The sequence below is a fragment of the Lepidochelys olivacea genome (genome assembly GCF_965140295.1).
Source record: "Lepidochelys olivacea isolate rLepOli2 genome assembly, chromosome: 8".
Taxonomy (NCBI): domain Eukaryota; kingdom Metazoa; phylum Chordata; order Testudines; family Cheloniidae; genus Lepidochelys; species Lepidochelys olivacea.
The window spans coordinates 15,747,400-15,769,204 of NC_140418.1; the positions used below are offsets into that span (position 1 = coordinate 15,747,400).

The 21,805-nt window shown below is 41.7% G+C and overlaps 1 protein-coding gene and 1 long non-coding RNA gene across 4 annotated transcripts in view; one reads left to right on the forward strand and one right to left on the reverse strand.

The window, feature by feature from the left end:
* The window catches only part of LOC311525493, a 104,038-nt gene extending 94,034 nt beyond the window's left edge, over positions 1 to 10,004 (forward strand). The window contains exons 3-4 of one of the 2 annotated variants that reach the window (XR_014712793.1): positions 9,228 to 9,302; positions 9,822 to 10,004. This is a non-coding gene — a long non-coding RNA (uncharacterized lncRNA). The remainder of the gene's footprint in view (positions 1 to 9,227; positions 9,303 to 9,821) is intronic. The other variant, XR_014712794.1, reaches the window with a different exon arrangement.
* Positions 1 to 11,918, reverse strand: part of SHROOM1 (shroom family member 1) — a 78,146-nt gene extending 66,228 nt beyond the window's left edge. For both annotated transcript variants that reach the window (XM_084637669.1, XM_084637668.1), the window contains exon 1: positions 11,745 to 11,918. The gene's annotated coding sequence lies outside the window, so the exon portion shown is untranslated. The remainder of the gene's footprint in view (positions 1 to 11,744) is intronic.
* Positions 11,919 to 21,805: the final 9,887 nt, after the last annotated feature.

Genomic DNA, 21,805 nt, shown 5'->3' on the forward strand with positions numbered 1-21,805 from the left:
TCGACTGCATGCCTCCTAACTCCCAATCCCATGCCCTGTCTACATTGCTTCCTCCTAGACCAGGTAACTATGTTGCATACATGTTTTGTGACAACATTTTCAGAGGTCCATTAAAAATAAGCCCCAAATCTTCAGACTCAAGAGACTTAAGACCGAGGCACTCAAATCCAGATTTATGTACTGAAATAGAGGGTTTTCAGAAGTGCTGGGCAAACTCCCAATGAAATGCTATTGAAGCATTGTGAAAAGTCACACCATTTATTAGGTGCCTTAATATGGATTTAGGTGCCTAATTATATATCCTGTGTCTGTGGAAGGGCTTCCATATGTTTTCCACATTCTATGGCATGAGGTCTGCCATTTGGAATATGAGAACAGCTGGGGAGAGAGGAAGGGTTGAGGAGGAATAGATACATCATTGAATCATTCTCACCCATGTAATTCTAAGCTTGGTTATGTCTCTGCATCTGTCTGCTGTGTGTGATTCCTCATCCCCTGCTGGAAAACACCATATGACTGCAACAGGAGCCAGTCTGACTGAGTAGCAGAGCTACTTGTAGAAAAAAATAACATTCTCTGGCTCAAACAGCTTATTTCATTCAAGATATTGTGAGCTATCCTCACGAGACTTTGGCTAAAACTATGGAAATTAGCATTAATATAATATACCTGGAGTTCTGTAAGTCATATGACTAGGTACTGCATGATTAAAAGTCTAGAATGATACAAAATTAACATGGCGCACACATGGAATGGATTAAAATCTGGCTAATTGCTAGGTCCCAAAATGTAGTTGTAAATGGGGATTCATCACAGCGTTTCTAATGGGGTCCCATAGGAAGGAATCGGTTCTTGGCCCTATGTTTTTTAACATTTTCATCAGTGACCTGGAAGAAAACAAAATATCACTGACGGATGGACACAAACATTGTGTGAGTGGGAAATAATGAAGAGGACAGGACACAGTTACAGAGCCATCTTGATTACTTGGTAAACTGGGCACAAGCAAACAATTTGTGTTTTAATACAGGTAAATGTAAATCTAGGAACAAAGAACGTAGGTCATTCTTACAAGATGGTGGACTCTATCCTGGAAGGAGTGACTCTGAAAAAGATTTGAAGGTCATCGTGGACAGTTAGCTGAACATGAGCTTCCGATGCAACATCATGGCCAAAATGGCAAGTGAGATCCTTGGATGCATAAACAGGAAAATCTTAACAGGCAGAGAGGTTATTTTACATCTGTTTTTGGCACTGGTGCAGCTGCTGCTAAAACATTGTGTCCAGTTCTGGTGTCCACCATTCAAGAAGGATGTGGATAAATAGGAGAGGGTTCAGAGAAGAGCCATGAGAATGACTGAAGGACTAGAAAACCTGCCTTATAGTGATAGGCTCAAAGAGAGAAGGTTAAAAGGTGACTTGATCACAGTCTACAAACACCTACATGGGGAACAAATATTTAATAATGGGCTCTTCAGTCGAGCAGAGAAAGGTATAACAGGATCCATTGACTGGAAGCTAAAGCTAGACAAATTCAGACTGGATATAATGCATACATTTTTAACAGTGAGGGTAATTAACTGTTGGAACAATTTACCAGGTTCATGGTGGATTCTCTATCACACCCAATTTTTAAATCAAGATTAATAAAATAAAAAGATGCTTAGTTCAAAAGGAATGATTTGTTTTCAAAAGTTCTATGGCCAATCTTATACAGAAGGTCAGACTAGATGAGCACAATGGTCCCTTCTGGCCCTGGAATCTATGAAACTGGGTTAAATTCAGGGCAATCACATGTGTTGTGAACAAACGAGATTTATATTTGTTCTTACAAAAAAAAAGAAAAGAAAAGATAAATATCTGTCACTCTTTTCTGTGGGGAATTGAAAGTAGTTTAGTATCTGTCACCCCTTCTATCTTTTGCCTCTCTGCTGAGGCTACAAAAGGGAAACCAGTTGTTATAGTGGCTTTTCCTAATCCCCTGTCCATCTAGTCTTTATTCATAAAAGTATGCTGAACACTTGGGACAAAGTTCTCCTTTCAAAACAGATTTACTGTGACATTCTTAGTACCTTTTCCAGACCTGAAGAAGAGCTCTGTGTAAGCTCGAAACCATGTCTCTCTTACCAACAGAAGTTGGTGCAATAAAAAGATATTACCTTACCCACATGTCTCTAAATTACACACACACTTGCAAGAACAAAAGCACACAAGCTCAGGCTGTTGCCAGGGTCCATGGCAGAAGGCTACCCTGACTAGCTGCATAGCGGACTACCCTGAAAACATGCAGAGATCTGACTCCACAGGGCCTATAGCAAGAATCATGTAAGGGTAAATGAGGGATGGTACACATTCTTATGCAGCAATACTCATCACCCTATGGCCTCTGCACACAGACTCCCGAGTATTTGACTCCTACCCTTAGGGGAAGAGATTGCACCAGGGAACATGTTATGCAGAAGGTCAGATTAGATGATCTAATGGTCCCTGCTGAACCTGTGGTGGAGTTTGTAAGAGAATAGGGGGCTTGGCCTTTACAGGTTTAGATAGCAAGACAGACTCTAGTCTTTTGGATGGATGTATTTCTGCAGGCTATTCACAGCTGGAATTTGGACTTTTTTGGCAGCACACCTGGGCATGTTTGGCACCCATTTGGGCAGAATCACACCTGTTTTCAGAATGTGGCCCATAATGTAATTTTCATTCCATGAACTCCAAAGGAAGTCCAGGCATGGAAGAAGTGCAGACATTCACCTTGTAGCTAAGAGATCTATATGTGGATCAGAGCAGAGCCTTCACATTGCAATCAAATTGTCTTACAAAAGAGTCATATAAAATGGCCTTCTTCAGCAGCAGAGAGGGATTTGAAGGAGGGAAGTATGGACAGGTGCAAATTAAACATTTGCCATTAGCAGAAAGACCACACTATTTGTGGATTAGACAAAAACATGAATAGTATGAGCTCAGCTGATCTTTAATTGGAAGGGCCCTTAAACATAAATCCCCCAATAATGTGGAGCATGTGCATAGAGCTATTGTGGGGAATGAGTAGAGAATCTTTTAGGACTCAGTGGAACAAATATTCCTGATGCAAGCTGAGCTGTTAGTTTTTGAAATTCTCATTTGTCATACAGTATAGCAGAGAGTTTATGTTCTCTTGAGATATCACACAGCTGATTTTCTGGAGCGTGCCAAAGTGGGGTGGGTACCGCATACCATAGTCTGGATGAGTCTCCTTATCAGACCAGCTGGATATTGGCAATATCGTTTCCTTAAAAGATTTACAAATGTGAAGAGCCAGTGAGGTCTGTTTGGAAAATTTAGAAAAGGGTTGTTTCTCAGAACCCCTGTTTGTTCAATGGGATAGTGTCAATGATATACAAAGCAGCAGAGAATCTTTCATTCTTGTTTCTTTGCAAAATACTATCTTAACTGGGTCATGCTGACTAGTAGCATTTTAGACTGCAAAACACCGATCAATAGCAATAAAACTGAATCAAAAACCCCTCAGATGAATACCACACACTTGGACAGCAGTCAGAAATCCAAACTCAAATTTTACAGATTAAACATAGGCTTATAATGGGTCAAGCCAAAATTCTGGGCCCCAAACCCCTAAATTCTAGAGCCTTCAAGAATTTCTGATCTGAATTTTGTGGCTTGATGCTATCTCTATTACCTAGGCCATGGCAGAGGCAACCTTAATTCTGGCATTTCTTAACTTCTGAGTGCTTGACTTTGCCATCTTAATAATATTCTCTTGACGTGGATTTTGTGTGTGTAATATATAGTAGTACACACACCCACACTCTTTTAAAAAAAAAAAAAAAAAAGAGTACTTGTGGCACCTTAGAGACTAACAAATTTATTTGGGTATAAGCTTTCGTGGGCTAAAATCCATTGCATCAGATGCATGCAGTGGAAAATACAGTAGGAAGATAGATTAGATAGATAGAACATGAAAAAATGGGTGTTGCCATACCAACTGTAACAAAACCAATCAATTAAGGTGGGTTATCATCAGCAGGAGGGGGGGGATTTTTGTAGTGATAATCAGGATGGCCTGTTTCAAACAGTTGACAAGAAGGGGTGAGTAACAGTAGGGGGGGAAATTAGCATGGGGAAATAGGGTCATTACACAAAGTAAAAACATCCACTCCCAGTCTTCATTCAAGCCTAATGTAATGGTGTCCAGTTTGCAAATTAATTCCAATTCTGCAGTTTCTCATTGGAGTCTGTTTCTGAAGTTTTTTTGTTGGAGAATTGCAACTTTTAGGTCTGAAACTGAGTGACCAGGGAGGTTGAAGTGTTCTCCGACTGGTTTTGGAATGTTCTAATTCTTGATGCCTGATTTGTGTCAACCTCAGCCTGGACCATTCCACACAAGAGATCCACTTCCTGGACATGACAGTGCTAATAAGCGATGGCCACATAAACCCCACCCTATACCGGAAACCTACTGACTGCTATACTTACCTACATGCCTCCAGCTTTCATCCAGACCACAAATCAAACGATCCATTGTCTATAGCCAAGCTCTAAGATACAGCCAGCCGCATTTGCTCCAATCCCTTAGACAGACACCTACAAGATCTCTATCAAGCGTTCTTACAACTACAATACCCATCTGCTGAAGTGAAGAAACAGATTGACAGAGCCAGAAGAACACCCAGAAGTCACCTGGGTCAGGACAGGCCCAACAAAGAAAATAACAGAACGCCACTAGCCGTCACCTTCAGCCCCCAACTAAAACCTCTCCAACGCATCATCAAGGATCTACAACCTATCCTGAAGGACGATTCTTCACTCTTACAGATCTTGGGAGACAGGCCAGTCCTCAATTACAGACAGACCCCCAACCTGAAACAAATACTCACCAGCAACCACACAACAAAAACACTAACCCAGGAACCCACTAATCCTTGCAACAAAGCCAGTTGCCAACTCTGTCCACATATCTATTCAAGGGACATCATCATAGGACCTAATCACATCAGCCAAACTATCAGAGGCTCGTTCACCTGCACATCTACCAATGTGATATATGCCATCATGTGCCAACAATGCCCCTCTGCCATGTACATTGGCCAAACCAGACAATCTCTGCTCAAAAGAATAAATGGACACAAATCAGACATCAAGAATTATCAAAAATAATTCAAAAACCAGTCGGAGAACCCTTCAACCTCCCTGGTCATGCAATTTCAGACCTAAAAGTCACAATTCTCCAACAAAAAAACTTCAAAAACGGACTCCAATGAGAAACTGCAGAATTGGAATTAATTTACAAACTGGACACCATCACATTAGGCTTGACTAAAGACTGGGAGTGGACGGGTCATTACATAAAGTAAAAACAATTTTCCCATGCTAATTTTTCCCCCTACTGTTACTCACCACTTCTTGTCAACTGTTTGAAATGGGCCATACTGATTATCACTACAAAAGTCCATTCCCCCCCCCCCCGCTGATAGTAGCCCACCGTAATTGATGGGTGTTGCCATACCAACTGTAACGAGACCAATTTTTTCATGTTCTCTGTGTATATATATCTTCCTACTATATTTTCCACTACATGCATCTGAGGAAGTGGGTTTTAGCCCACAAAAGCTTATGCTCAAAGAAATTTATTAGTCTCTAAGGTGCCACAAGTACTCCTCGGTTTTTTTTGCTGATACAGACTAACACAGCTACCACTCTGAAACTCTTTTCCAAGTTGTCATAAAATATGCCTAAATTCTTTTCAAGTTAATAAACTCTTCATACAACAAAATTTCATGACAGTTAGGATTTCTTGGCTTGTAACATAGTGGCTAATTTTCTTCATCTTATCGTTGTCATCTAAGGGTAGTTCTTTCAATGCTGTGGGGAGGGACGGTCATATTTTAAATTAATTTAATACAAATCTGCAACAATGGAATGCATGTGGTCAAGTTAACCTAATTTGTGTATGAGAGGAAAATGAGGTATCAGTTATATAATACCATACGCATGGTCTTACACTGTGCGGCATACAGAATTTATATTTTCTATCTTATGATATCACCCAAGAGCATATATCGAACTGAACTGGGGCATTATAAAAAAAATTTAAATGCTGTTTTTTATAATTGTTTATTTGTAATTCTAGATTGATTTGGACTGAACGACCATGACAGCTTGGAACCTAAAATAGTGGGCCAGATCCAGGGCTGCTGTAAATAGATGTAACTCCATTCACTTCCAGTTTACACCTGCTGAGGATCTGGCCCAACTCTCAACATATGGAACTATTGAATGCCAAAAATGCAAACACTTTAAGGCCATAACATTACCATCCTGCTGCCAGTCAAAGATTTTCCAGACCACCAGAAAACGTGCTGATCAGGCTATTTATAAAGCACTGGAACGTGTTAATTTTTTTTTTAAAAAATGGATTGCTTTTGCCACAACAAAGTTAACATTTCATTGTTCTCGTTTTGTTTTTTAAACTTCTTAAGGCAAAGTTACAATACAATGTTAACAAACTACACTGGATCAAGTTCTGTACAAAGGATTCTGGCCTGCTGGCTGGGGAGCCCTCTTCCTCAGAGTATGGCAGAAAGGGTGACCACATTTCTAAATATCTATGTAACTCTGAGGTTCTCCTGGACACCTCGGGAATGGAGGTTATCCGTAACTCTGAAATGTCTGTATCTCTGAACAAGACGTTATGGACTTCAGCTGTGGGGAAGGTGGGGTGTCAGGGTTTGTGACCCTCTGGAGCACCAGGGCTCAGAGCTTTAGATCTGGGGGAAGTGCTGGTGCTCGGGGCTTCAACCCCACAGCGCCGTTCCTGGCTTCTTCCTCATGAGGGGTGCCAGGGTTTAGGGCTTCAGCCCCATGTCTCCATTCCCGATTGAAGCCCTGTGAAGGGGCACTGGGGCTCAGGGCTCCCCATGGATCTGCTCACGATTTCAGTGGGAGGCATCGGAGCCTGGAGCTTTAGCTACGGGGGGAGCGCTGGGGCTGAAACCTCCCACGGAGCTGAAGCTCTGAGCCATGGTGCTCCCGAAGGTTAGAAGCCCTGGGGACCCTGAGCCTCACCCCCTGCCCAGAGCCCTGACCCCCCCAAGTCCACCCTGCGGCTGCAGTCCTAATCCCCACCCTCGCAACTGAAACCCTGAGCCCCAGGGCCACAGGCGTAGACTTCCTACAGGCCCTGGGGGTGCTCAAACCCCCCACTCCACCCCAGACTCCAACCCCCACTTGACCCCTTCCCCTAAACCTCCACCCTGCCCTGCCTCTTCTCACCACCACTCGCCCCCACCCCGCCTCTTCCCCCCCTGTGAACGCACCCCATCCCCACTCCTCCCCCCAGTGCCTCCTGCACACCACAGGACAGCTGATCACGACAGGCGGGTGGCACTGGGAGAGTTGGGCGGGGGGGAGCTGGCTGTTGGTAGGGGCTGAGCACCCAAAATTTTTTTTTCCCCGAGGGTCCTCCAGCCCTGGAGCACCCACAGAATCGGTGCCTGCCCAAGGCTAAAGCCCCGAGGCAGTAAAGTATTTGCTTGTGTGTGTGTATGTATCTGTCTGTCTACACTGCTGCCTGATTACTTCCAATTCCAGAGGATGTCTGGTTGACCGGAAAATCCATAATTCTGGTATTCGTATCAGAGTACTTGGTGTGAAGGCTTTTCCATCACAAAGACAGTCCACATTTCATGTTATACCACAATTCCATAGAAGGGGGGGGGGGTCACACAATTCCAATAATCATAGAAACATAGGGCTGGAAGGGACCTCAAAAGATCATCTAGTCCAGCCCCTCCACTGAAGCAGGATTAAGTACACCTAGACTATCTGTGACAGGTGCTTGTCTAACCTGTTCTTAAAAATTTCCAATGATAGGGATTCTACAACCTCCCTTATAAGTCTATCCCAGATCTCAGCTATCCTTGTAGTTAGAAAATTTTCCCTACTTTCTAACCTAAATCTCCCTTGCTGCAGAATGAGCCGACTACTTTTTGTCCTACCTTCAGTGGACATGGGGAATAATTGATTGCCATCCTCTGTATAACAACCCTTAACGTATTGGAAAACTGTTATCAGGTCTCCCTTCAGTCTTCTTTTCTCAAGATTAAATATGCCCAGTTTTTTAGCCTTTGAAGATGTATATTCCCTTTCCCATATAGGGACCCAGATCAATTTCTTTGTCCTAATCCCTCTCTGATTATTTCATCTGGGTTGTTTTCTTATCAATATCTTCTTCAATCAAAATTGTGATTATATAAGTTCTAGCTTGCTCAACTGTGATTAAAGTTCTAGACAGAAGTACCTCATATCCAGATTTTATAATAAAATATTTAACTTGTAAATATTGAAAATATGGGATCTTTATATTATTTACATTATTACATACCTCCTGGTATGATTTCAAATCAGGACCCAGGAACAGCTGTCTGAATTGAGTAATCTCATTCTCAGCTCTTACCACAAAGAATAATCACTCTGATATTTCCTAGAGAGAAATTTCTGATTGTTAATGCAAGTAGCTAAGAGAGAGGGCTTCGGTGACAGGAATTTAGAAAATTTGTCCAAAGCGGCTAAAATGGCCTGGATGAATGGGTGACTTTTTATTTTTGGTGACCTACATTTCTTTTTAACCCAACAGTTAATACAAATAGCTATAACTGGACCTCAGTCGTGTTCAAGTTTTACCCAGTATTTGGATGATCTACTGCTAACCCAATTGGTCATATCTTTTAACTGTGATGCATAATATAATGAAATAATAATACACCAAATTAGGGAAAGCTAGTCCACCCCATTTTGTAGGCTTATAGAAAACTTTAGAACTTTATGTTCCAGATGAATTTTAATAATGCATCCTGCCATGTTTTTAATGTCATATCAGAGATACAAACAGGAATGCACTGAAGCAAAAATAGTAATTTTGGGAGGATATTAATCTTTACTATATCTAACTTACAGAGCCAAGAAATTTGATATTTGTTCCATTCCTCCAAGTCTTTTATTATTTTATTCCACATTGGAGGGTAATTTGCATTCAAAAGATTTTTAAAGGCCTGATCCAAAAGCCCACTGAAGTCAATGGCACTCTTTCAATGGGCTTTGATAGGCTTTGAACCAGGCCCTAAATCAGCCAGGAGGAAATGGAGAAGAAATATCCAAAGCAATTCATCTTTCACATACTATTGAAACTAATGTATCCCTATTTTCAAGAAAGTTTTACATTTCTACAGATTCTACTGTATAAATGGTGATGAAAAATGAGCAAAGAATACTGATGAACTGAAGAAGGTCAGCAGACAGAGAATGTAGGTCTCCTTAATTGTATGGTTCCCTGCTACTCTAATCAATTCTAGGTATTGGAATCAGTATTTTTGACTTGCCCTTAAAGGTTCAGATCTTACACGGCTGTAAACTGGCATGATTCCATTAATTTCAGAAGCTGATTTATACCAGCTGAGGATCCAACTAAACTCTCCTGGTGAACAAATTCAAACATTATTGAAAAGTTTATAAAGGCATTACTTACAAATAGGAAAAAAGGGTTTATGTCTATTATTTTAAAGGCCTGAAAAGTTTTCATTATCTTAACAGCAGCTCTTCCCCCACCTCCAGGGCCTTAAATTAGAAATTTGGGTCTTGTCTCCCCTAGAAAACTCTATGGCTAATTGGAGAAACAATGAAATTATGACATCAAAATACTAAAGAAGTGAAACCTAGTCACATCAATCAGAAACTGGTTTTTAATTAAGACTATTTAAAATGTATGAGGGATGATTAGACTTGACATTAATGATATTTCTAACCCGGGTTTTTTTCCTTTGCAGGTCACTTTTAAAGATAGTGAGCATGCTCACTGAGGATGGACTCTTCAGAGATTTTAGCTGCTAAAAATTAAAGAAGTCTCTGAGTACATGCAAACTGCAATTTTCTAAAGACTTATAACTTGGCCAATTTGGGCAGATTTTCACAAGGGACAGCAAAAAGCACACCCCTGACATAAAGACCACTTCCTGGGGAATTTCAACTTTCTGTTCCAAGGCATGGGATTACTAGATCTGTTCAAATAAAAAGTTGTCATCATTTTTTAAAAACGGGCAAAACAGAATATTTTTTTCCCTAGTCCCTTTCTCTGAAACTATTGAGCTGTTTTGGCTGAAGTTTAAAAATAAAAATAAAAGTCAATCAATCAATCAGCCTGAGGCAGACACAAGGCATGGAAAATTTCAGCCTAAATGGTTAACATTTGGCAAAGTTGTAAGCAAATGAAGACAGGGTCTTCTAATGGGAGGTATCAAGCAACCTTAATAATAGGAGGCACTACCAACCCAGCCTATAATTCTGCCTATTGTGGGCCAAATTCTGGTACCCTTACTTAGTGAGGCTACTGGTGGATTTAAAGTGTTATTCAGCATTAGAAAGATATCAGGATCTGGCCCTCTTGTACCTAAACACCAACTAATGCAAAATGACAGCCTCAGTATGCAGAATGTTCATAACAAGAGTCTTGAGTCTATAGGTTTTGCATTTTGCCCTCAATTTTTATAAATATGATCAGTTTTATGAAAGACCTGCGCAATTTTGCATGTCTTTTCACTTGAAAAATAGGACCATTTCTAAGTGGGAGGGGAAAAAACCCACTTTCACTCAAAATGGATCTCTTTTTAAAAAATATGTACCAAGACATTTTTAAAGTTTGAATTTCAATATTTTGTTTTGACATTAAGTTTCACATCAACATGCACAATATTTGAAATTCTGGGTAGTTTCTTTTCTTTTTTTTTTAAATTACCAGTTAGTGAAAAAAATTGTAAAGGACAAAATAACCCACAGCTCTATTAGGAGTTGTTTTCTGCTATACCTTGTGAAGAAATATTTGTTATTTCCACACAGCTCTGCTCAATCCCTGCAATACCGACATTAAATGCTGCTATAGAGAGTTATTTCTGAGATAAGCATCTTGTTAATGGGTTTCTGCACAACAGGAACAGAAATTTCGAGGCCATTATTGCCCCTGTGATTTTTACAGGAAATAATTGGGTAGATCAAGACCTTAAAACAAAAAATAAAGGTTCAAATCAGCTACTGAAAGGAGCATATAAATAAAACCACATTGTTACTCGCCCAACATGCTGTAGTAGTAGAATTCCAGCACATTCTGAACTATAAAAGGATTCTTTTCTCTTATAAAATATAATCTCACTATATAATGTCATTTTTCTAAAACCCCCTCTGTTAACAGACAATATTACATTTTCTGATAGTGTAATTACTCGTTTAATACTGCAAAACTGATCAAAAGGCAATGCCTAGGAAACAAACCCTATTTCCACACACACACACACACACACACTTTTTAAATTTCAGTTATATCTGTTTACAATAGGGGATGAGGACTTGGCTTGTCATTTATATTCAACAGGTTGGCTTAAAACATCGATTTTCCCAAACATTCCAAAATTTCCCTAACATTCTGAAGGATCACTGAACTTCACATTATTTCATGACATCGGTGGTCTTCCCCCGCCCCCATCACTGCATTCATCTAGCTCTGTAGGTTTCCGTTCACCGTCACAAAGGCAAGTTACCTCCCGAAGGGCACCCACATTTACAGCAATTAGAACCAATCCGTGCTATAAATATAGCTGGGTCAGCATCATGAGCGGCCATCAGATCAGTCCCCAGCTTTGTCAACAATGATTGCAAAGACACAACAGCCCGGAGCCCTGGCCGCAAACAACCATAATTACCTGCATCCCACCACTTGCCCAGGCTCCCTTTGTGCTTCCCGTGAGCGAGCTTGGCTTTGTCACTAGCTGCTGCAGACAATGCCGTTTCCCTTGCTGTTATTCCTTGACACAGGCAGGCTTAGAAGCAACACATTAAACTCTTCCAGTTTCTGCGGTTCCCCTCGCTACTTTTAGACCGTAAAGGTAACTGGGAGGGCTCCCTGTCCAATCAGATGAAGGGAGGTGGGGTTAGAATAATGAACCTGCAGCTCTGGCGTCGGAGTAGAAGCATTTCAACATGACCCAGATCTCCTCCTGCAAAAGGGGGGAAGAAAACAGCAGCCAACACTGGGCACAAGAATACCAGGCAATGTATGCCACTGATTACAGTACTAGTCAAGATTGAGCTGGCAGTTATAATCTTCAAGGTACAGAAGCAGTATCTAGGACAGCCAGGTATTCATAACACCTTCACTGCAGAGATGGAGCAGAGCGAAAGGGGGAACCTCCTGTGATTTGTCTTTTACTTAAGAAGCTGAGATGGATCCAAGCTAAAATCCCCAGAACTGAATGCCCCAGACTTTAGCAGTGGATCCGAAAGTTGTGGTCTAGCCCCAGCTCTGTTAAGGTGCCGTCTTAACAGCATCCAATCTGAGCTTGTGCCTTCCTACAGAGATTGCTTTCCTTTTGGATGGCGGACAGTTAAGACTTAAAGGAGGAGCAGCCTCAGAATCCATAAGCTGCGCCACTTCCGTAAAAGTGGAAAAGCTTTTTATTATTATTTTTCTCTTCCCAGTCAGCTACAGATGATGCTATGGAAACTCTCCTGGATTGATTACTTCACTGACTGTTTGAAGTTACTAATAGGAATTTTTATATATTAACATTTAACTGCAGCTTGCATTCATCTTACAGGTGTGGGATACGCCACAAATCCAATGGCAGAATTGCTGTATTTATCCTCAGATTTATTATCCCACTAAGACAGGGGCGGGCAAACTTTTTGGCCTGAGGGCCACATCGGGTTTCCAGAATTGGATGGAAGGCCAGTTAGGGAAGGCTGTGCCTCCCCAAACAGCCAGGCATGGCCCAGCCCCTGCCCCCTATCTGACCCCCCCTGCTTCTCGCCCCCTGATGGCCCCCCTGGGACCACTGTTCCCTCTAAGCTGTGTGCGTGTGCGAAACACCACACGCACAAACATTTGCACAGAAGCACAACAATTTGCACAGAAGATATTTTTTGCGCACACGGCCTGTCAAAAATTAGAGGGAACATTGCCTGGGACTCCTGCCCCATCCACCACCCCCTGTTCCCTGTCCCCTGACCGCCCCCAGACTCCCCACCCCTGACTGCCCCCCACCGCCCCATCCAAACCCTCCTCTCATTCCTGACTGCCCCCCCAGGACCCCTGCCCCAACCAACCACCCATTCTCCCTGTCCCCTGACTGCCCCCGGAACCCCTGTCCCTGACTGCCCCCTGCCGCCCCATCCAACCCCCCGCCCCACCCTTCCTGACTGCCCCCGGGACCCCTGCCCCCTCCTGTTTCCCGCCCTCTGACCACCCCAACCCCTATCCACACCCCTGGCCCCTGACCACCCCCTCAAACTCTGCTGCCCTCTATCCAACCCCCGCTGCTCCCTGCCCCCTTACCGCGCTGCCTGGAGCACTGGTGGCTGGTGGCATTACAGCCGTGCTGCACTGCACAGAGCACCGGGTCAGGCCGGACTCTGCAGCTGTGCTGCCCCAGGAGCTCGCAGCCCCCCCTCCCCGAGCATGGCACCGGTCGTGCTGTGAGCTGAGGCAGCGCGGGAGGGGGAACAGCGGGGGAGGGGCTGGGGGCTAGCCTCCCGAGCCAGGAGCTCAGGGGCCGGGCAGGAGGGTCCCGTGGGCCGGATGTGGCCCACAGGCCATAGTTTGCCCACCTCTACACTAAGAGATAATAAGGCCCATGCTGAATGAAATCAGAATGGAAGAACTGTGACTCTCAGTCCTGATACTGCTAATAACTAGTTGAGCATTTCCCTTTGCTCAAATGAAGGGAGCAGTGGGATCTGAATTTATGGCAGAGTTTAAGGTAACAGGGAGCATCCCTTGAGCACAAGCACATGGATTAGTTAGGGAAATACATATATTCTTAGCACATGAAAAACATCTAACGTGAATTTACAACCAAGAGCCAATTTTTATAAATGGAATCTACAAAAGAAATGCTGACAGACTAACAATATCATTAATGACTCCCAGTCCCATGGTCACTGGGAAAACCTAGAAGATTAATTAGTACAGTGGTTTTCAAACTGTGGTCCATGGATCCCTGGGGGTCCGCAGACTATGTCTAAGATTTCCAAAGGGGTCCGCACCTCCATTTTAAATTTTTTAGGGGTCCGCAAATGAAAAAAGGTTGAAAACCACGGATTCAGTAGAACAGAAGAGTTGCATTGCCTGGGTACCACTGAAGGCTAGGGATGTCTGAAAGCGAGCAGGCAGAACTAGTACAAAGATGTCATTGGCACCAATTCACAACAGTGGATAAACATCAGACGGGGTCAGAATCGAAACACGTACCCCGTGAAGCTTCCACTGATGGGCCCTGCTTGCAGCTTTTGCCCCTCTTTTACATATACACAATTGCTATATCTAAATAAAAGAGCTGCTTTCCTTTTTGTGAAGATACCCAGGGGGAAAAGCTCTCTGTCTGAATCATTAGGGGTTGACAACAGGAAATCAAACTTATTATGTTGAAGACCATACAAGTGCTGAAGGAAAAGGTCTCTAAGCACTACCAGTTCCCAAGAAGTACAATGCTGCATCTTCCAGTGGTGTCCTGTGAGAAGCAGAATAAACTCCCAGCTCAACGGCAGGACCTGGCACAACTCCTTCTTTAGCAATTCTGCTTAAACAGAGTGAATGAGTGCAATTGTAAACAATCCAAAAGGGCACAATTTCCTCTGTCATGCATATCTAATGCAGCCTAAGTAACTGGGCATCTTTGGTCAATGCACTAAGATTCAGTGTTTAAGAGGAAACAGGTGAATGGGATGGGTATCTGCCCAAAATTTACTCAGGGTCCTCCTCTTCCACTAGGCTTTTACATAACACTGTAACGGATTCTTTGTGGACCATTCTCTACTTCTTTTGTTCCAAAGTTCTAGGCAGGAATACAGAGGGGATCTAGGGAGTACAGAGGGGATCTCTCCAGAGCACCACAGTACCCAGTGGGAGCACGTTCACCCCTTCTGAGTATATCTAGGACTCCAAACAGAAATATTTGGTAGATACAACTTTTACAAAATCCATCTCACCCTATTACATTTGTAGTGCACACAGGTTGAGGGACTAGCACATTTAACTAATGCAAGTTCAGTGGATGAGCTACAGAAATTCTACTTTAATAAAAGTCCCATTACACTAAAAGAATAACTTTCTATGGGACTGGATGGCCAATAGTATTAGTAAATGTTCACAGAGCCTTTCGCCCTAAGTAGCTGGTTCAAATCAGTCTAAGGGTTGATAATGACTGAAAGATGTTATGCTATGATAGTTATTCAGTGGCTTGTGTGAAATGAGTCTGTGACCTCAGTCCAGTTCCTAGTGGACAGGTGTCCATGTCACCACTAGTTGTTGGTCCTTGCAGACAAGCCAAGGAGTAAATGGGCCTGGAAATGAAACTTCTGTATCTTTTTATGCTTTTCAGTGCATGGATTCTATGGGGATATGCAGTCTAGAAATACTTTGAATAGTAATGGTCCCTCCAGGACAGGGATGCTTCAGGAAGCTGGAACTGCTGCAGTAACTGTTGTGTGGATAGAGAACTGTTCTATGCAGCTGTCAATCTGTTATTTTTCAGAAGCACTAAATTCTCATTATTTTAAAATTAGTATCTGATTCCCAACACGGAAAGAGCTGTTAGATTTCATGTGATTTTTGCTTAACAAGCTAAAAATATAGCAGTCTAATGAACTGCCTTAACGTGGAGTATCCCACAGTCTTCCTTAATGAATTTCAGTAGTAAAGTACAGTGTAACTGAGATGTGAATTAAGCCCTTGATATTGAAGAGCTCTGTAAAAACATACTTTGGAAACACACACCTCCACTGTTGTAAAACTGAAGAGGTTTGATAAAGACAACACACTTATATCCATACTGCTACTGACAGTCTAGTATCAGAGGACAAAGTTTCTTCTGGTTTTCAGTGACTGAAACTGCCAAGCACCTCCTTGCTAATCATATGTTTTCACAACCGTATAAAGTGAAACTCTTCCCATGCTATCACTTATTACGTCACTAAACAAAACTATTGAATCAACAATACAATTGATACTCTGTCCAAAGTGTCCACAAGGTCATTTATTGTAAATGTTATTTTGGTCAAGAATTTACAGTAATTCTAGACAAAGTGACAGGTAGGCAATATGGGCTGAACAAACAAATGGGTTCCAGAAACTCTGGAGTTCAATCCCAGCTTTGCACTAACTTTCTATGCACCCTTTGGCAAGTCATTTTGCCTTCCTGTGTGCCACAATTTTGTTATATGTAAAGTGTGGAATAATAATAACCCATGATATTTTGTGTATCTGTTAATATTTGTACAGTGCTTTCTGTGATGTAAAGAGCTACAGAAGATATGTTTACATACATGTAAATAACACAGCAAATTAGAGGAGAGACTTTGCCGTTGGTGAGCAGATCCTTATCCAATATAGAAGTCAGTAGACTGTTAAACATGAGGAATTAACTTAAAATCTTATTGTTAGTAAATCTAAATATTAGTGATGAAAAAGGACTATTAGATCATTTAGACCCTGTAACTTTAAGCAGATATATACAGGAAAGAAGAGATACCTACTGTGAACAATGTAAGTTCAACTGTGGCTACCTTATTCATTAACATTTGAAAAGTCTGTTAGGTACCATCGTATATAATTCTTTTAAAGCATTGGGTAGAGGATGTTGGGAATATAATGGTACCTTAGACTAGTAGTCAGAGCAGGGAATGGGAGTCAAAACTTCATTTATTTTTTTTATTCTCAGCTCTCTCACTGTGTGACTCGAGGCAAGCCACATGACCTCTTTATGACTCAGTTTCTCCAGCTATAATTCCTGGCTCAATCTCGTTAAATAATTAACATTAGTTATCTCAGATCCTCAGATGATGCCGTATTACTGCAAATTATTTTTATGAAGCTTCAGTACTAATCTCCCAACCTTCTCTAGGGTAATCAGTTATAGCCAGACTCTGGAAAGAAACAATCACAGAAGTTAGAGATGGAAAGAACCTAGCCAGTCTGCCAACCCAAACACTGAAGGTAACTAAACAAAATGACAATTAATCTTACATTGTCACAGGTGGAGACACAAAAGAAATTGAGTCTTCCGCAAAATGACAGAGGAGCAACTATCACACCTAGAGGGTCCAGAACACTAGGAAGGGTTGTGATTACAGACTCGGGGACCATCCTTTGGCTATCCTTGACTGATAGGTAGCAGGTATTTAAGACTGAGCCCTATGACCTTACTTTTTGCACTCATTGACTTCATTTACCTGGGATAGTAACTAATTGCTCTTATTTTAGTGGCCACAAAAGTGTGCTATTTCTGTAAACAAATAGAGCATCAAAATCTTTTGGTGTTTATGGTAACAATGAGCTGTCATAAGTAACAAAGAATATTTCTCCTTTTATTTCTAAACACGCATTTCTTTGAAAATTGCCACGGCTCACATCTGTATAGCAACAGCATGATTACGACGTTTGTGGGGATGTAGTAAGTTAAGCTTCTATAGACAATATTAATGGACTCTGCAGAAAGCACCTGACATTTCTTGCGTTTCAAAGTCCACTGAATCAGCTCAGTGAGCTAGAATTAAAACCCTTGTTTATCATGGCATAACATCTGTACCTGTGACTCATGCTTTTGCTGTCTTGAGGAAACAAACAAACCTCAGTACCTAACTACCAGGCAAAGCCGCACATTCCTCAGTTCTCATTTACAGGAATTTAAAAATTATTAGCAGAAGAACTTACTGACCAGTGTCGTTAGTGTGCTTCTTGGTGAAAAAAATACAGGAGGACATGGCTCCTGTCCCAAGAATCTTAAATTTAATAAAAGACAGAGCAAAACATTTAAAATATGTAATGCATTGGAAGACCAGATAATAGTCTAAAAATGGTGTGGAATTTTTTAAAGGGACATGATCAACTCTAATTTGGCTCAGATTTTGAGTTTTATTTAAAAAACTCCAATGCCTCAATATCACAAACACTCATGCATATGAGTGACGACTCATGTAAGTAGTCCCTTTACTTCAGTAGGACTACTCACTTGAATAAGAGTTAAGCAATGCATGACTGCTTGCAGGGAAAGAGATCCAGCTATTTATACAACTTCAGTCCAGCAAAATTGTTTCTATGTCTGTTCAATTCCATTCTTTTAAAGAAACATACATTCCTCTGTTATGTTTACCATCCAAACTTTTCAACATTGCACTAGTGCAGGAAAACCAGAAACTGAAACCGACTAGAACAGAAGGGAAGCTCACTAGTCCATTATCATGGAAAACCTAAACAATGAGCATAAGCGGCAAAAAGTATTTGCATCTTTTTTTTTTCAGTTTTAATAATCTAAGCTCTTGTTACTATCCTACTTAAAGATGTTTGCACCTGAACCTGAAAATATATAATATGGCCATAGTGCTTACTACCAGGTCTAATCCCACTGACTGCGGTTGAATCACTCCTGATAAAAACAACAACATTAGTAAAAACAGATGTGTCTGCTGGATCAGACTCAGAGGGTTTTTTAAAAATGTTTTTTTAACTTGAGCGTGACCCTTTAATATGGATAGACTTTGAGGAAGAAGCATGTTTCTTAGGAGGAATATCTGCTTGCTCTTTTAGAAGTAAAATTGTTATAACCCATAAATTCTACTCTTTTCCATTTTCTTTGTATTAAGAGCTCACATCTTGCTTCACCTCCATTTCTCACATCCCCTCGGTCAGATGCTGAAAGACTATTAAACTTAAGGGAGATGAAGGAAGTCTTCAATCCAGATGTCAGTGGGAGGAGATCATAGGCAATACAGTCTGTGATCACTCTGAGGAGGGAAACTACTAGCTCTTAATCCTCACTCCCCTATACTGATGGAATATTTAGATATGCATGGATCAGACTTTTGAAATACTTTGTATGTTATTCTACTGGTTTTTAGTTGACATATTTGTAAAGAGAAACTTTCAACTCAAAAGAGAACTTTTAACATCATATGTTGTAAACAAACCTTTCTTCTCCATGTTACTAATAACACCTTACAAGTATTAAAACAAAAAAATACAGTCTATTATTTTTTTAAAATAGTGTTTTTTAAAATCCTTTATTCTACAGGTCCAAAATTATATGGACCACATGCTGTTTATTTAATTTTGGCCTTTCTCTTATCTTGAGCAAAGAAAGTCATTTGTCAGTATAACTTTTGTTTATAATCAGTTTCACTTTTCATGTTCTTTTTGGACACAAACCGCATGTAACCACATGCAAGGGGCAAACCCTTGTGCCAAGGCAGAGCTCCATTGACCGCAATGAGGCTCCACTGAATCTGCATGAGTGACAGGAGGATCAGGGCCCTTTGTTGCAAAAGCTGCAGGGCAATATTTCTTTCTTTAAATGAAGAAAACTGATGAACTGGAAATTTAAAAAAAATAATAATGGAAATATTTTTGTTGGGTTCAGTTTTTGTAAAAAACCAACAAACATATTTTACAAGATCTTAATCTTGCACTTACTGACAGAGTTAATTATAGTCTGCTAACTTTTTTAAAGCACTTCCCTCCGTGTTTCAATTTTCTTCTCTTAGTAATTTAGTGCTCATGAATGTCATGTCTCCAGTAACTAAGCATGCCTTTTTCAGTTAACTGCAATGATGACTTTAGTTAGATAAGAACAATAGCAAAATGAACCATTAGCACAGGGAGAGATGTCCTTGATTTCAAGCTACATCTAGCCTCACGTATCATTTATTATTATTCTTTTTGGTTCACTGTCCATATTCAGCTGCTTCCAGGTGACCAGTCTCTTTGAATCCTGCCTCCAGAATGTTGTAGGCATTTAGGTTTCAGTAACCACCATTACAACGGATCTTGAAAGCTCCACACACCACAATAATACACACTAATTACCAGAGACTGAAGCCCTCTACTTGTGCACAGAATGGCTATAACGTGGTCAGCAGCAGTGTAAGTTTCCTTTACAGTGATCTGCTAATAGATGACATTCTGTGCTGCACTTCTTACAGAACTTTCAGCTCTGTGGGAGAAAGCCCCATGGCAATTTTGAGACTGTCTTTGCATCCTCTTTCCTGGGCTGTTCCAGGGACAAGTTGTGATGAAGTGGGGTTTTATTCACCTTGTTATGTTGCATGTAGTCTTACTGTCCTATACTAATACTGCGTATACCTCAGTTTCCCTGTGTATTGAACCAATGCTTAGGTGATGGGCATTGGGTGTGTGACTTTCGCTGAGGCCCTCGAGCAAGTGAGGCTGCCCAACTCTACGTGTAGACAACGGCCAATGCCCTTCATAACCTGAGACCCAAGAGGGGGATGCGACCAGGAGACAAAGGCCAGGAGGAGGAGCAATGGGCGGGTTGGAGGTGGGGTTGCTGGAAGCTGGGGGACTGCGTTTTTTGGGACTGAGATGGGGAAGTCCAGGGGGTCTGGCCCAGGGTCTCCCAAGATGGACTTGGCTGAAAGTCACTGATTTCTGTGCTGACAAGTTCTGTTCTACGCTGTGTTCCTGTCAATTAATAAACCTTCTGTTTTACGCTGGCTGAGAATCTCTGCTGACTGCAGAGTTGGGGTGCAGGGCCCTTTGGCTTCCCTAGGAGCCCCACCCAGGCGGACTCACTGCAGGAAGTGCACGGTGTGGAAAGGGATGCTGAATGCTTCGGGGCCAGATCCAGGAAGGTTGAAGCTGTGTAAACTTCTTGCCCTGGTGACAGTATGCTCAGAGAGAGGAGACATGCTACCCCAGAATCCTGACTGGCTCCATATGGAATAGTTCCAGAACATCGCGCAATGACTCCATGACACAAGTGCAGCCCACTGGATGAAGTAGACAATCCAAGGGCTGCCCTAAATTATGGCTGCCTCCTCAGGAAGCCATGACCATGGCAACACTGCTGAGAATGCCTGTGATATTATGGGCCAGATTTTCAAAAAAGCTCAGCTCCCACTTGTGAGGACTAGGGGGAGACGAAGGCCAGACTGTCAAAAGAGTTCAGCCTAGTAGATATATGCGTCTTAAAACTCAGAGTAGGGAGTTGCTGTGCTCTAAGCACTTTTGAAAATCTAGTCCCAATTGTGGGTACTGAATACTTGAAAATGTAATCCCTAGATCTTTTGAAAATCTGACTCCATGTGATCTAGACCTGCTATGAACATGGTTAGACAACACAATGGTTAAAATGCCAGCTGTAGTTTATATTCACTGTTGCTGCCATCAATGGAGCTGCACCTTGGGTAGTGCATTGGTGGAAATTGGAAAAAAGGTGACAGTGCAACCACACCATATGGTCCACTCAGTCCATGTCTTCTCTTTCAGGACTGCTAACAAAGGGGCTAATTAATACACATGGTGTATTTTGGTGACTGGGACACTTGACCACCGGAAGGGCAACTCATTTCACACAGGCCACCAAACAATGGCAATTTTCAGGGCACCTCTGCCTAGGTCTAGATTCACACCTGTAACCTAGGTATATAAGCCTCTATAGCTCATCACTACTTCCTTGAGCCATCCAGTCCACCTGACAGCTACAGTTTTAAATATGTATCTTTTTAAACCCCTCTCATCTCACAGTGCAGCGTGTGCATAAGAATATCTGAGATTTGACTAGGATCCACTATCTAGAATTATAGTAAAAGATTTATTATTATGTCAGTACCTAGAAGTTAAGAATTGTTGGAGTGGTTTGAGGCTAGCATGTTGGTTGATGGATGCTATTTAAAGCATGGAAGTGTAAACTAACCCATAAAACAAAATGTTTAAATTTTAACTGACCTTAGAAGTGGCAGTGCTCTCCTCTTA